We start from the raw sequence: 14558 nt of genomic DNA on the forward strand, positions 1-14558 counted from the left end.
TCCTTCTGTATCACGTTTCACTCCAGACTATCTGTAAATCCTTCTGTATCACGTTTCACTGCAGACAATCTGTAAATCCTTCTGTATCGCGTTTCACTCCAGACAATCTGTAAATCCTTCTGTATCACGTTTCACTCCAGACAATCTGTAAATCCTTCTGTATCACGTTTCACTCCAGACAATCTGTAAATCCTTCTGTATCACGTTTCACTGCAGACAATCTGTAAATCCTTCTGTATCACGTTTCACTGCAGACAATCTGTAAATCCTTCTGTATCACGTTTCACTCCAGACTATCTGTAAATCCTTCTGTATCACGTTTCACTCCAGACAATCTGTAAATCCTTCTGTATCAAGTATCACTCCAGACAATCTGTAAATCCTTCTGTATCAAGTATCACTGCAGACAATCTGTAAATCCTTCTGTATCACGTTTCACTCCAGACAATCTGTAAATCCTTCTGTATCACGTTTCACTCCAGACAATCTGTAAATCCTTCTGTATCACGTTTCACTGCAGACAATCTGTAAATCCTTCTGCATCACGTATCACTCCAGACAATCTGTAAATCCTTCTGTATCACGACAACGACAACAACATAACATCCATAGAATGCCATAACCAGCAATGAACCCAGACCTTTGCCCTAGAGAACACGTCAGGGGTCGGTCAGGGAGGCGTGTGCGTCAACCTCATAGGCCGCCGTGGGTTGAACATGAGTGAATGAATGTTTGACAAATCGTGTCGGCATTATGCACCACTGTTCCAAAATGGTCCACTTTGAAAATTCCTATCTTATCACTATCGTCCTTCAATGGCGTTGGCTGTCCAAATATCTACTGTGATAGTTCTCTACCGGTTGTAATGTGTCACCAATGTGTTCTTTATTATCACACAACTATTACCAGAAACTAATATATCTTACAATGTTGGAAGTTTAATGTATTTCTGAGAATCCCCTTGTGTTTTAAAGAGTCCCGTGAAGATCCGGAGTACAATAGGTCTTCAGCAGCTCAGCTTGCCGTAACAGGCGAAATGGGCCAACTAATGGGATCGGGTGGTCAGGCTCGCTGACTTGGTTGATGCTTGTCATCGTATCCCAATTGCGTGGATCGATGCTCATGTCAATCTTTGGATTGCCTGACGCGATTATTTACAGACCGCCGTCATATAGCTGCAATATTGCTGAGTGCGGCGTTACACAACAAACAAACAAACAAACAAACCAACTCTTTGAAGAGTCTACAAGAAGCAGGGTATCAGAGCAGCAGCACTGGAATCAAACAGCATAATCCTTATTTCAAAAATGTGGCTTTAACTCCGTCATTTCTAAATCAAACTGACTCACGTATTGGGAATCTCTGTCATGACTAAGTAATTGTTGATAGAAATTCATGTTCACAATGCCCGGGCTTACCACTAGGCATTGTTAACAAATTTAGAGTTGCATCAACTCTCCCTGTCTTTGGTCAGAGTTCATATCGGGTTATATATGTAATAACACTGACTGAATAGATTGTTATATCTTTCTATTGACATGTCGCAAATCGTTTTGATACTGCTTTGATCTGGGCTTGAAAATAGGAAAGAGTAGATATTGATCAGCTTATGTGCAGGCTTCGTGTTGACTGGACTGAATACTCCTGGTTTGAATATGTGCCCTGAGTCATAAAGTAAGGATGCATAAATACATGCATTGAAATACAATAAACATTAATTGCTGGGAAACGACAAAACCTCGAAACACGATCAGCTTGTTGCCACAGAGTAATTGCTTACAGACAATAAGAATCGAATTCAATGATAAAACGAGAGACACTAAATAAATATACAATAGGAATAAACAGGAAATCAGCGGATATAAACTTTGACTACAGCCCAAATGCGCAGCATCACATTACATCGCTGTCCGTCCATATTATCTGACAAATGCGACATATATAAAGTGGATCAGTTGCCATGAGTCACTGACGATACTTCGTCTACGGTTCCAGCTATATGTTTGGTCAATGACTGAAGTTATAAAAATCAATTTGGGTGTCCTGTATGATGTAACCAAGACAACAAGGGCGTCAGCATCAGTGTCCTGGATGGTGTCACCAAGACAATAAGAGCGTCAGCATCAGTGTCCTGGGTGCTGTCAACAAGACAACAAGAGCGTCAGCATCAGCGTCCTGGATGCTGTCACCAAGACAACAAGAGCGTCAGCATCAGTGTCCTTGGTGCTGTCACCAAGACAACAAGAGCGTCAGCATCAGCGTCCTGGATGATTTCACCAAGAAAATAAGACCGTCAGCATCAGTGTCCTGGATGATTTCACCAAGAAAACAAGAGCGTCAGCATCAGTGTCCTGGGTGCTGTCAACAAGACAACAAGAGCGTCAGCATCAGCGTCCTGGATGGTGTCACCAAGACAACAAGAGCGTCAGCATCAGCGTCCTGGGTGATGTCACCAAGACAACAAGAGCGTCAGCATCAGTGTCCTGGGTGCTGTCACCAAGACAACAAGAGCGTCAGCATCAGTGTCCTGGGTGCTGTCAACCAGACAACAAGAGCGTCAGCATCAGCGTCCTGGATGCTGTCACCAAGACAACAAGAGCGTCAGCATCAGTGTCCTGGATGATTTCACCAAGAAAATAAGACCGTCAGCATCAGCGTCCTGGGTGCTGTCAACAAGACAACAAGAGCGTCAGCATCAGTGTCCTGGGTGCTGTCAACAAGACAACAAGAGCGTCAGCATCAGTGTCCTGGGTGCTGTCAACAAGACAACAAGAGCGTCAGCATCAGCGTCCTGGGTGATGTCACCAAGACAACAAGAGCGTCAGCATCAGTGTCCTGGGTGCTGTCACCAAGACAATAAGAGCGTCAGCATCAGTGTCCTGGGTGCTGTCAACAAGACAACAAGAGTGTCAGCATCAGCGTCCTGGGTGATGTCACCAAGACAACAAGAGCGTCAGCATCAGTGTCCTGGGTGATTTCACCAAAACAACAAGAGCGTCAGCATCAGCGTCCTGGATGATTTCACCAAGACAATAAGAGCGTCAGCATCAGTGTCCTGGGTGATTTCACCAAGAAAATAAGATCGTCAGCATCAGTGTCCTTGGTGCTGTCACCAAGACAACAAAAACGTCAGCATCAGTGTCCTGGATGATGTAACCAAGACAACAAGAGTGTCAGCATCAGTGTCCTTGGTGATTCCACCAAGACAACAAGAGCGTCAGCATCATTGTCAATGGTGCTGTCACCAAGACAACAAGAGCGTCAGCATCAGTGTCCTTGGTGATTTCACCAAGACAACAAGAGCGTCAGCATCAGTGTCCTGGGTGATGTTACCAAGACAACAAGAGCGTCAGCATCAGTGTCCTGGGTGATTTCACCAAGACAACAAGAGTGTCAGCATCAGTGTCCTGTATGATGTAACCAAGACAACAAGAGCGTCAGCATCAGTGTCCTGGGTGACTTCACCAAGACAACAAGAGTGTCAGCATCAGCGTCCTGGGTGATTTCACCAAGACAACAAGAGTGTCAGCATCAGCGTCCTGGGTGGTTTCACCAAGACAACAAGAGCGTCAGCATCAGTGTCCTGGGTGGTTTCACCAAGACAACAAGAGTGTCAGCATCAGCGTCCTGGGTGATTTCACCAAGACAACAAGAGTGTCAGCATCAGCGTCCTGGGTGGTTTCACCAAGACAACAAGAGTGTCAGCATCAGTGTCCTGGGTGCTGTCAACAAGACAACAAGAGCGTCAGCATCAGTGTCCTGGGTGATTTCACCAAGACAACAAGAGTGTCAGCATAAGCGTCCTGGGTGATTTCACCAAGACACCAAGAGTGTCAGCATCAGTGTCCTGGGTCCTGTCACCAAGACACCAAGAGCGTCAGCGGTTACATCTACCCCCATTCTATGAAAGAGAGTGATCACAACATACTGGCAACCACCACATTGTTGTATGATTGAAACAATTCATCGCCACTTTTAGCAGTCATTTCAATAAAAGCGACAAAGACATTTCCACATCATTTGTTCTCATGATAAGGTGTTTAGGACTCACTATCAAATAGTGCTGATACCAGGTGTTCACGACAAGGCGAGCGAATCCTGCCCCACTTACGGCACCCGTCACACACACATGCAAAGACAAGCCAATTATTTACCTAAAGAAACACAGGAATATTAAAATGTTTCTAGCGAAACTGGGGAATTTCATCGGACAGCATTTTTGACACTGATGCATCAAAATTTCTTGTCTTCCATAAAACGTATTTAAAGCAGGCGTTATTGATCCTTGAACCTTGATCAAATTACGTTAGCGCAGGAATCTTGGTGGAAACAGCATGCTGGATTGTGCTTCAAAAGTTGTTAAATGTAGACAACAAAAGTTCGATCTGTCGGAATATTGCTCGACATAAAGGGAAAGTTGACAATTGGAAAGTTGAACTTTTCCCGTTTTTCATAGCGTCTTGAGGATCGGTTTTTGTCATTCTGAATCTTTATGTAGAGATCTAACTATGAAACAGACGAGGCGGTCTCGCTGGTCTCCTTTGTTATCCCCCGCCCCAACGAAGTTGGCGGGGGATGTAGAAATGGGTTCCGTCCGTGTGTGCGTGTGTGCGTGTGTGCGTGTTTGCGTGTGTGCGTGTGTGCGTGCGTGTGTGCGTGTGTGCGTGAAACCGTTAAATATTTCTCTACGAAACTTTGCATGTCTATCAAACTCATGCAGAACTGGTGCCTTTTGCTATTTAGGAATTTTATAAATTTTTATGTTTTACGTTTCCATGGCAACAAGTTGGACTTAGGTTCTATAAGGGTGCTGTTCGTTTCCGGAGCGTTACTCAAAAACCGTTAAATAATTTCTTACAAAACTTTGCATGTTTACCAGACCCATACTGAACTGGTGCCTTTTGCTACTTAGGAGTTTTATAAATTTTTATTTTTTACGTTTCCATGGCAACAAGTTGGATTTCAGTTTTACTTTTGGGTGGGTTCACTTATGGAGTATAACAAATAAACTGTTAAATATTTCCTTGTCAAACATTGCATGTCTATATATATATAGCACATACTGAACTGGTGCCATTTGATATTAAGGGGTTTTATAAATGTTTATTTAAAAATTTCCATTGCAGCTATTTTGAGATGGCCTAAGAGAAATGTTGGGTCAGTTACCTGGTTTGGGACCATAACGTGTTAAAATGGCGGGGGATATAGATGACTTCGTTGACTATACGTTTGTTTCTAGTTCAAGTGGATACACCAGTGAAAAGGAATTGGCTGTTTGACCGTTATGGAACCATATCAGATCATGGATATACCTCAGGCTTAAACCTCTTGGTCGAATTCCCATGTTTTGATTTTGACAATCCAAGGAGAAATTCCGATGCATACAGAAATAGATCAGCAAGAAGGGGAGCAGATGATTCAGTTTATCAATTCCCTCTGAAGCCCGAGATCAAATGTGCATGACAATCTAACTGTAATATGAAACACAAAAGAGTTTTTAACTTTGTATGGCAGGTATACTGCATTGGGGCGCACATATATATACATAATGCGTACTGGTGTTTCTATCTGCTTGATTGAAATGCATAATGCATACTGGTGTTTCCGTCTCCTCGATTGAAATGCATAATGCATACTGCTGTTTCTATCTCCTGGATTGAAATGCATAATGCATACTGGTGTTTCCGTCTGTTGGATTGAAATGCATAATGCATACTGCTGTTTCTATCTGCTGGATTGAAATGCATAATGCATACTGGTGTTTCCGTCTGCTGGATTGAAATGCATAATGCATACTGGTGTTTCCGTCTCCTCGATTGAAATGCATAATGCATACTGCTGTTTCTATCTCCTGGATTGAAATGCATGATGCATACTGGTGTTTCCGTCTGCTGGATTGAAATGCATAATGCATACTGGTGTTTCCGTCTGCTGGATTGAAATGCATAATGCATACTGCTGTTTCTATCTGCTGGATTGAAATGCATAATGCATACTGGTGTTTCCGTCTGCTGGATTGAAATGCATAATGCATACTGGTGTTTCCGTCTCCTCGATTGAAATGCATAATGCATACTGCTGTTTCTATCTCCTGGATTGAAATGCATGATGCATACTGGTGTTTCCGTCTGCTGGATTGAAATGCATAATGCATACTGGTGTTTCCGTCTGCTGGATTGAAATGCATAATGCATACTGGTGTTTCCGTCTCCTCGATTGAAATGCATAAAGCATACTGCTGTTTCCGTCTGTTGGATTGAAATGCATAATGCATACTGCTGTTTCTATCTGCTGGATTGAAATGCATAATGCATACTGGTGTTTCCGTCTGCTGGATTGAAATGCATAATGCATACTGGTGTTTCCGTCTCCTCGATTGAAATGCATAATGCATACTGCTGTTTCTATCTACTGGATTGAAATGCATGATGCATACTGGTGTTTCTATCTGCTGAATTGAAACGCATAATGCGTATCGGTGTTTCCGTCTGCTGGATTGAAATGCATAAAGCATACTGCTATTTCCGTCTGTTGGATTGAAATGCATAATGCATACTGTTTTTTCTATCTCCTTGATTTAAATGATTTCTTGGGTATTTTCTGTCTGCTGGATTAAAATGTATATACGTACTAGTGTATCTCTCTGCTGGATTGAAATGCTTAATGCATACTGGTGTCTCCGTCTGTTGGATTGAAATGCATAATGCATACTGGTTTTTCTATCTCCTTGATTTAAATGATTTCTTGGGTATTTTCTCTGTCTGCTGGATTAAAATGCATAATACATACTAGCGTATCTATCTGGAGGATTGAAATGCATACTGCATCCTGGTGTTTTTATCTGGGGAATTGAAACGCATAATGCATACAAGTGTATCTATCTGGTGGATTGAAATGCATAAAGCATACTGGTGTATCTCTCTGATGGATTGAAATGCATAATGCATACTGGTGTCTCCGTCTGCTGGATTGAAATGCATAATGCATACCGGTGTCTCCGTCTGCTGGATTGAAATGCATAAAGCATACCGGTGTCTCCGTCTGCTGGATTGAAATGCATGATGCCTACTGGAGTTTGTTGTATTTGAATGGTTGGAATGTAACTAGGCTAGGGCTGCCCAATTACCCGGGCCTGGACTCACAGCAGTCTGAACGTTAAGATCTCATTGTGAACCAGAGCCTTCCGAACAGATCACGTCGAAGGAGAATAATTATCAACACACTTGGAGTTCAAATAACCAGTTGAATTAATATGGGCAGATGGCTGGTTGCAGTCTACTATAGAGTGTAACGCGTAGATTGGGGAGGGGAAGGTTGGGGGGATGGAAGGGGGATGGGGGTGTCTGTACATATCGATATATATAGACATGACACATGCTGCGCTGTAGCATATCTAGTGGGTATCACGTGATGGTGTTCGAATAAATAAATTGTCCCTGAAAATTCTTGAAAACAAATTATGCTTCAGAACTGTTTTATCCTGCCACAAAAATGACATTGTCCGTGGTGTTTATCTTTAAAGAGATTCAAGTTGATACTTTTAGATATATAAAAAAAGATGTAATCTCGATACAAATTCCCAGAAACCCTGACACAAATCACCAATATTCTCCTGTATATTAACACTAATCACTAACATTAACACTAACACTAACACTAACACTAACACTAACACTAACACTAACACTAATCACTAACACTAATCACTAACATTAACACTAACACTAATCACTAACACAGAAAGGGTTATATTCTCCTGTATATTAACACTAATCACTAACACAGAAAGGATTATATATTCTCCGTGATGTTGGCACCATTGGGTGACATAGTATTATATTCTCCGTGATGTTACCACCATTGGGTGACATAGTATTATATTCTCCGTGATGTTACCACTATTGGGTGACATAGTATTATATTCTCCGTGATGTTATCACTATTTGGTGATACAGTTTTATATTCTCCGTGATGTTACCACTGTTGGGTGACATAGTATTATATTTTCCGTGATGTTATCACTATTTGGTGACATAGTATTATATTCTCCGTGATGTTACCACTATTGGGTGACATAGTATTATATTCTCCGTGATGTTATCACTCTTTGGTGATACAGTTTTATATTCTCCGTGATGTTACCACTATTGGGTGACATAGTATTATATTTTCCGTGATGTTATCACTATTGGGTGATATAGTATTATATTCTCCGTGATGTTACCATTGTTGGGTGACATAGTATTATATTCTCCGTGATGTTACCACTATTGGGTGATATATGGTATTATATTCTCCGTGATGTTACCACTATTTGGTGACATAGTATTATATTCTCCGTGATGTTATCACTCTTTGGTGATACAGTTTTATATTCTCCCTGATGTTATCACTATTGGGTGACATAGTATTATATTCTCCGTGATGTTACCACTATTGCATGACATAGTATTATATTCTCCGTGATGTTACCACTATTGGGTGACATAGTATTATATTCACCGTGATGTTACCACTATTGGGTGACATAGTATTGTATTCTCCGTGATGTTACCACTATTGGGTGACATAGTATTATATTCTCCGTGATGTTATCACTATTGGGTGACATAGTATTATATTCACCGTGATGTTACCACTATTGGGTGACATAGTATTATATTCTCCGTGATGTTATCACTATTGGGTGACATAGTATTATATTCTCCGTGATGTTATCATTATTGGGTGACATAGTATTATATTCTCCGTGATGTTACCACTATTGGGTGATATAGTTTTATATTCTCTGTGATGTTACCACTATTGGGTGACATAGTTTTATATTCTCCGTGATGTTACCACTATTGGGTGACATAGTTTTATATTCTCCGTGATGTTACCACTATTGGGTGACATAGTATTATATTCTCCGTGATGTTGTCACTATTGGGTGACATAGTATTTAATCATCCAAAACTGGCTCCCAGAGGAGATATCGCTTGGATGAGATCAAGCGATATCTACACTGTAGATATTGCTGCAATGAAATTACATCACAATGCTTTGCAGACCATTGTGACGTCACTGGTTACCATGACCTCACAATCAAATGAAATCACTAATGGCTCTGCTACTGAAGCCGTTTTCAGTACTTTTTATACTGAAGAAACGGCTAATTACTGTCTACAAATTGAAAAAGGTTGAAAGAATGATGTTGGATGATAAATAAAATCTCACCCTCGTGTCTTTTGATATCAAATATATCAACACTCGTTGATAAAAGTGGCAAAAATCCTCGGCAAGCCCGGAATTTTTCCACTTTTATCAACTCGTGTTGATATATTTGATATCAAAAGACACACGGGTGAGATTCTCTATATATTATCCGTGATGTTATCACTATTGGGTGATATAGTTTTATATTCTCCGTGATGTTAACACTATTGGGTGACATAGTATTATATTCTCCGTGATGTTATCACTATTGGGTGACATAGTATTATATTCTCCGTGATGTTAACACTATCGGGTGACATAGTATTATATTCTCCGTGATGTTATCACTATTGGGTGACATAGTATTATATTCTCCGTGATGTTACCACTATTGGGTGACATAGTATTATATTCTCCGTGATGTTATTACTACTGGGTGACATAGTATTATATTCTCCGTGATGTTACCACCATTGGGTGATATAGTTTTATATTATCTCTGATGTTATCACTATTGGGTGACATAGTATTATATTCTCTGTGATGTTACCACTTTTGGGTGACATAGTTTTATATTCTCCGGGGTGTTACCACTATTGGGTGACATAGTATTATATTCTCCGTGATGTTATCACTATTGGGTGACATAGTATTATATTATCCGTGATGTTACCACTATTGGGTGACATAGTATTATATTCTCCGTGATGTTATCACTATTAGGTGACATAGTATTATATTATCCGTGATGTTACCACTATTGGGTGATATAGTATTATATTATCCGTGATGTTACCATTATTGGGTGATATAGTATTATATTCTCCGTGATGTTATCACTATTGGGTGACATAGTATTATATTATCCGTGATGTTACCACTATTGGGTGACATAGTATTGTATTCTCCGTGATGTTATCACTATTAGGTGAAATAGTATTATATTCTCCGTGATGTTATCACTATTGGGTGATAAAGTATTATATATTATCCGTGATGTTACCACTATTGGGTGATAAAGTATTATATTCTCCGTGATGTTACCACTATTGAGTGATATAGTATTATATTCTCCGTAAAGTTAACACTATTGGGTGACATAGTATTATATTCTCCGTAATGTTATCACTATTGGGTGACATAGTTTTATATTATCTGTGATATTACCACCTTTGGGTGATATTGCATTACATTCTCCTTGATGTTAACACAAATAGGTAACACAGAAAGTGATAGATCCACCGTTATATTACTAATATCGCGTAATAGTACAGTATTATATTCTGAGTGATATTACCACCATTGCTGTAGGCTTTAAGAACTGTGCTGAGACAGAAATGTACAAGTACTCCGATATCTATACAATGCTTACAGCATCAGTTACAACTTCATGAAAAGTTCACTACTCACCAATCTACGAGATGTACATCGAGGTAGAAAATCCAAAACACAGACACGTGGTGAACAGAGTTTTACACTGGTGTCTTCAAGAACAGATGCACGTGTATACGGTGCACGCTGTAAACTGGGACTAACACCTGGACTGACTACTTCTGTCTGGCGCCACTCACATCTCAGTCCCAAGCAGTGAGCGCGTGGATGTGTCGACCGTCGGGTGTCGCGGCTGCAGTCGATGATGTCGCTATGCCCTCCCCTATAAGCTGAGCACGTCCCCCTCACACCTGTCAGGTAAACTGCTCCACGTGTGGCACCGGAGTCCAGCAGGGACGCCAGATTGATCACGGAGACTGTGTTGTCTACATTGCCATGGCAACCTATAGACTCTCCCACTGTCATATAGCAATTTGACCAATGAAATATGTATAAATTGGTTCTTTTTCCAGTAGGAGTAACTGGTACATAAATAATGCATATGTATTCAACTAAATTGCCCCGTACTGCTGCGGGGTATAGGGCAGGGGATGAGGAGGACAGCTGGTACAGTTATAACAGCTTCACTGTGTCGGGCATGGGGACACTGTGACACAAGTACACACGCTTCTCAACACTAACAGATGAGCACCTCTAACTGTGACACACGTACACACGCTTCTCAACACTAACAGATGAGCACCTCTAACTGTGACACACGTACACACGCTTCTCAACACTAACAGATGAGCACCTCTAACTGTGACACACGTACACACGCTTCTCAACACTAACAGATGAGCACCTCTAACTGTGACACACGTACACACGCTTCTCAACACTAACAGATGAGTACCTCTAACTGTGACACACGTACACACGCTTCTCAACACTAACAGATGAGTACCTCTAACTGTGACACACGTAACACACGCTTCTCAACACTAACAGATGAGCACCTCTAACTGTGACACACGTACACACGCTTCTCAACACTAACAGATGAGCACCTCTAATTGTGATACACGTAACACACGCTTCTTAACACTAACAGATGAGCACCTCTAACTGTGACACACGTACACACGCTTCTCAACACTAACAGATGAGCACCTCTAACTGTGACACACGTAACACGCTTCTCAACACTAACAGATGGGCACCTCTAACTGTGACACACGTACACACGCTTCTCAACACTAACAGATGAGCACCTCTAACTGTGACACACGTACACACGCTTCTCAACACTAACAGATGAGTACCTCTAACTGTGACACACGTACACACGCTTCTCAACACTAACAGATGAGCACCTCTAACTGTGACACACGTACACACGCTTCTCAACACTAACAGATGAGTACCTCTAACTGTGACACACGTACACACGCTTCTCAACACTAACAGATGAGTACCTCTAACTGTGACACACGTACACACGCTTCTCAACACTAACAGATGAGTACCTCTAACTGTGACACACGTAACACACGCTTCTCAACACTAACAGATGAGCACCTCTAACTGTGACACACGTACACACGCTTCTCAACACTAACAGATGAGCACCTCTAATTGTGATACACGTACACACGCTTCTCAACACTAACAGATGAGTACCTCTAACTGTGACACACGTACACACGCTTCTCAACACTAACAGATGAGCACCTCTAACTGTGACACACGTACACACGCTTCTCAACACTAACAGATGAGTACCTCTAACTGTGACACACGTACACATGCTTCTCAACACTAACAGATGAGCACCTCTAACTGTGACACACGTACACACGCTTCTCAACACTAACAGATGAGCACCTCTAACTGTGACACACGTACACACGCTTCTCAACACTAACAGATGAGTACCTCTAACTGTGACACACGTACACACGCTTCTCAACACTAACAGATGAGTACCTCTAACTGTGACACACGTACACACGCTTCTTAACACAAACAGATGAGCACCTCTAACTGTGACACACGTACACACGCTTCTCAACACTAACAGATGGGCACCTCTAACTGTGACACACGTACACACGCTTCTCAACACTAACAGTTGAGTACCTCTAACTGTGATACACGTAACACACGCTTCTTAACTCTAACAGATGGGCACCTCTAACTGTGATACACGTAACACACGCTTCTCAACACTAACGGATGAGCACCTCTAATTGTGACACACGTACACACGCTTCTCAACACTAACAGATGAGCACCTCTAACTGTGATACACGTAACACACGCTTCTTAACTCTAACAGATGGGCACCTCTAACTGTGATACACGTAACACACGCTTCTCAACACTAACGGATGAGCACCTCTAATTGTGATACACGTAACACACGCTTCTTAACTCTAACAGATGAGCACCTCTAACTGTGATACACGTAACACACGCTTCTTAACACTAACAGATGGGCACCTCTAATTGTGATACACGTAATACACGCTTCTCAACACTAACGGATGAGCACCTCTAATTGTGATACACGTAACACACGCTTCTCAACACTAACGGATGAGCACCTCTAATTGTGATACACGTAACACACGCTTCTTAACTCTAACAGATGGGCACCTCTAATTGTGATACACGTAACACACGCTTCTTAACTCTAACAGATGAGCACCTCTAACTGTGATACACGTAACACACGCTTCTTAACACTAACAGATGGGCACCTCTAACTGTGATACACGTAATACACGCTTCTCAACACTAACGGATGAGCACCTCTAATTGTGATACACGTAACACACGCTTCTTAACTCTAACAGATGAGCACCTCTAATTACGACAAATGTAATACACGCTTCTTAACACTAACAGATGAGCACCTCTAACTGTGATACACGTAACATACGCTTCTTAACACTAACAGATGAGCACCTCTAATCGTAACACTAGTACACACGCTTCTTAACACTAACAGATGAGCACCTCTTATTGTGACAAACGTAACATACGCTTCTTAACACTAACAGATGAGCACCTCTAATTGTGACAGTAGTGCAGACGCTTCTTAACACAAACAGATGAGCACCTCTTATTGTGACAAATGTAATACACGCTTCTTAGCACAAACAGATGAGCACCTCCAATTGTGAAACACGTAACACACGCTTCTTAACACTAACAGATGGGCACCTCTAATTTTGAAACACGTAACATACGCGTCTTAACACTAACAGATGGGCACCTCTAATTGTGATACACGTAATACACGCTTCTTTACATTAACAGATGGGCACCTCTAATTGTGAAACACGTAACATACGCGTCTTAACACTAACAGATGGGCACCTTTAATTGTGATACACGTAATACACGCTTCTTAACACTAACAGATGACCACCTCTAATTGTGATACACGTAATACACGCTTCTTAACACTAACAGATGAGCACCTATAATTGTGACACTATTGCACACGCTTCTTAACACTAACAGATGAGCACCTCTAATTGTGACACTAGTGCACACGCTTCTTAACACTAACAGATGAGCACCTCTAATTGTGACACTAGTGCACACGCTTCTTAACACTAACAGATGAGCACCTCTAATTGTGATACACGTAATACACGCTTCTTAACACTAACAGATGAGCACCTCTAATTGTGACACTAGTGCACACGCTTCTTAACACTAACAGATGAGCACCTCTAATTGTGATACACGTAATACACGCTTCTTAACACTAACAGATGAGCACCTCTAATTGTGATACACGTAATACACGCTTCTTAACACTAACAGATGAGCACCACTAATTGTGATACACGTAATACACGCTTCTTAACACTAACAGATGAGTACCTCTAATTGTGATACACGTAATACACGCTTCTTAACACTAACAGATGAGCACCTCTAATTGTGATACACGTAATACACGCTTCTTAACACTAACAGATGGGCACCTCTAATTGTGAAACACGTAACACACGCTTCTTAACACTAAC

At 41.3% G+C, this 14558-nt stretch overlaps 1 protein-coding gene across 1 annotated transcript in view; it reads right to left on the minus strand.

Moving 5' to 3' along the window:
• Nucleotides 1-10870, minus strand: part of LOC124127675 (urea-proton symporter DUR3-like) — a 130798-nt gene extending 119928 nt beyond the window's left edge. Inside the window, exon 1 of the mRNA XM_048393191.1 lies at nucleotides 10609-10870. The gene's annotated coding sequence lies outside the window, so the exon portion shown is untranslated. The remainder of the gene's footprint in view (nucleotides 1-10608) is intronic.
• Nucleotides 10871-14558: the final 3688 nt, after the last annotated feature.

This window comes from Haliotis rufescens, unplaced genomic scaffold, assembly GCF_023055435.1.
Source record: "Haliotis rufescens isolate VD_foot unplaced genomic scaffold, xgHalRufe1.0.p SCAF_117, whole genome shotgun sequence".
In the NCBI taxonomy this organism is placed as follows: Eukaryota; Metazoa; Mollusca; class Gastropoda; order Lepetellida; family Haliotidae; genus Haliotis; species Haliotis rufescens.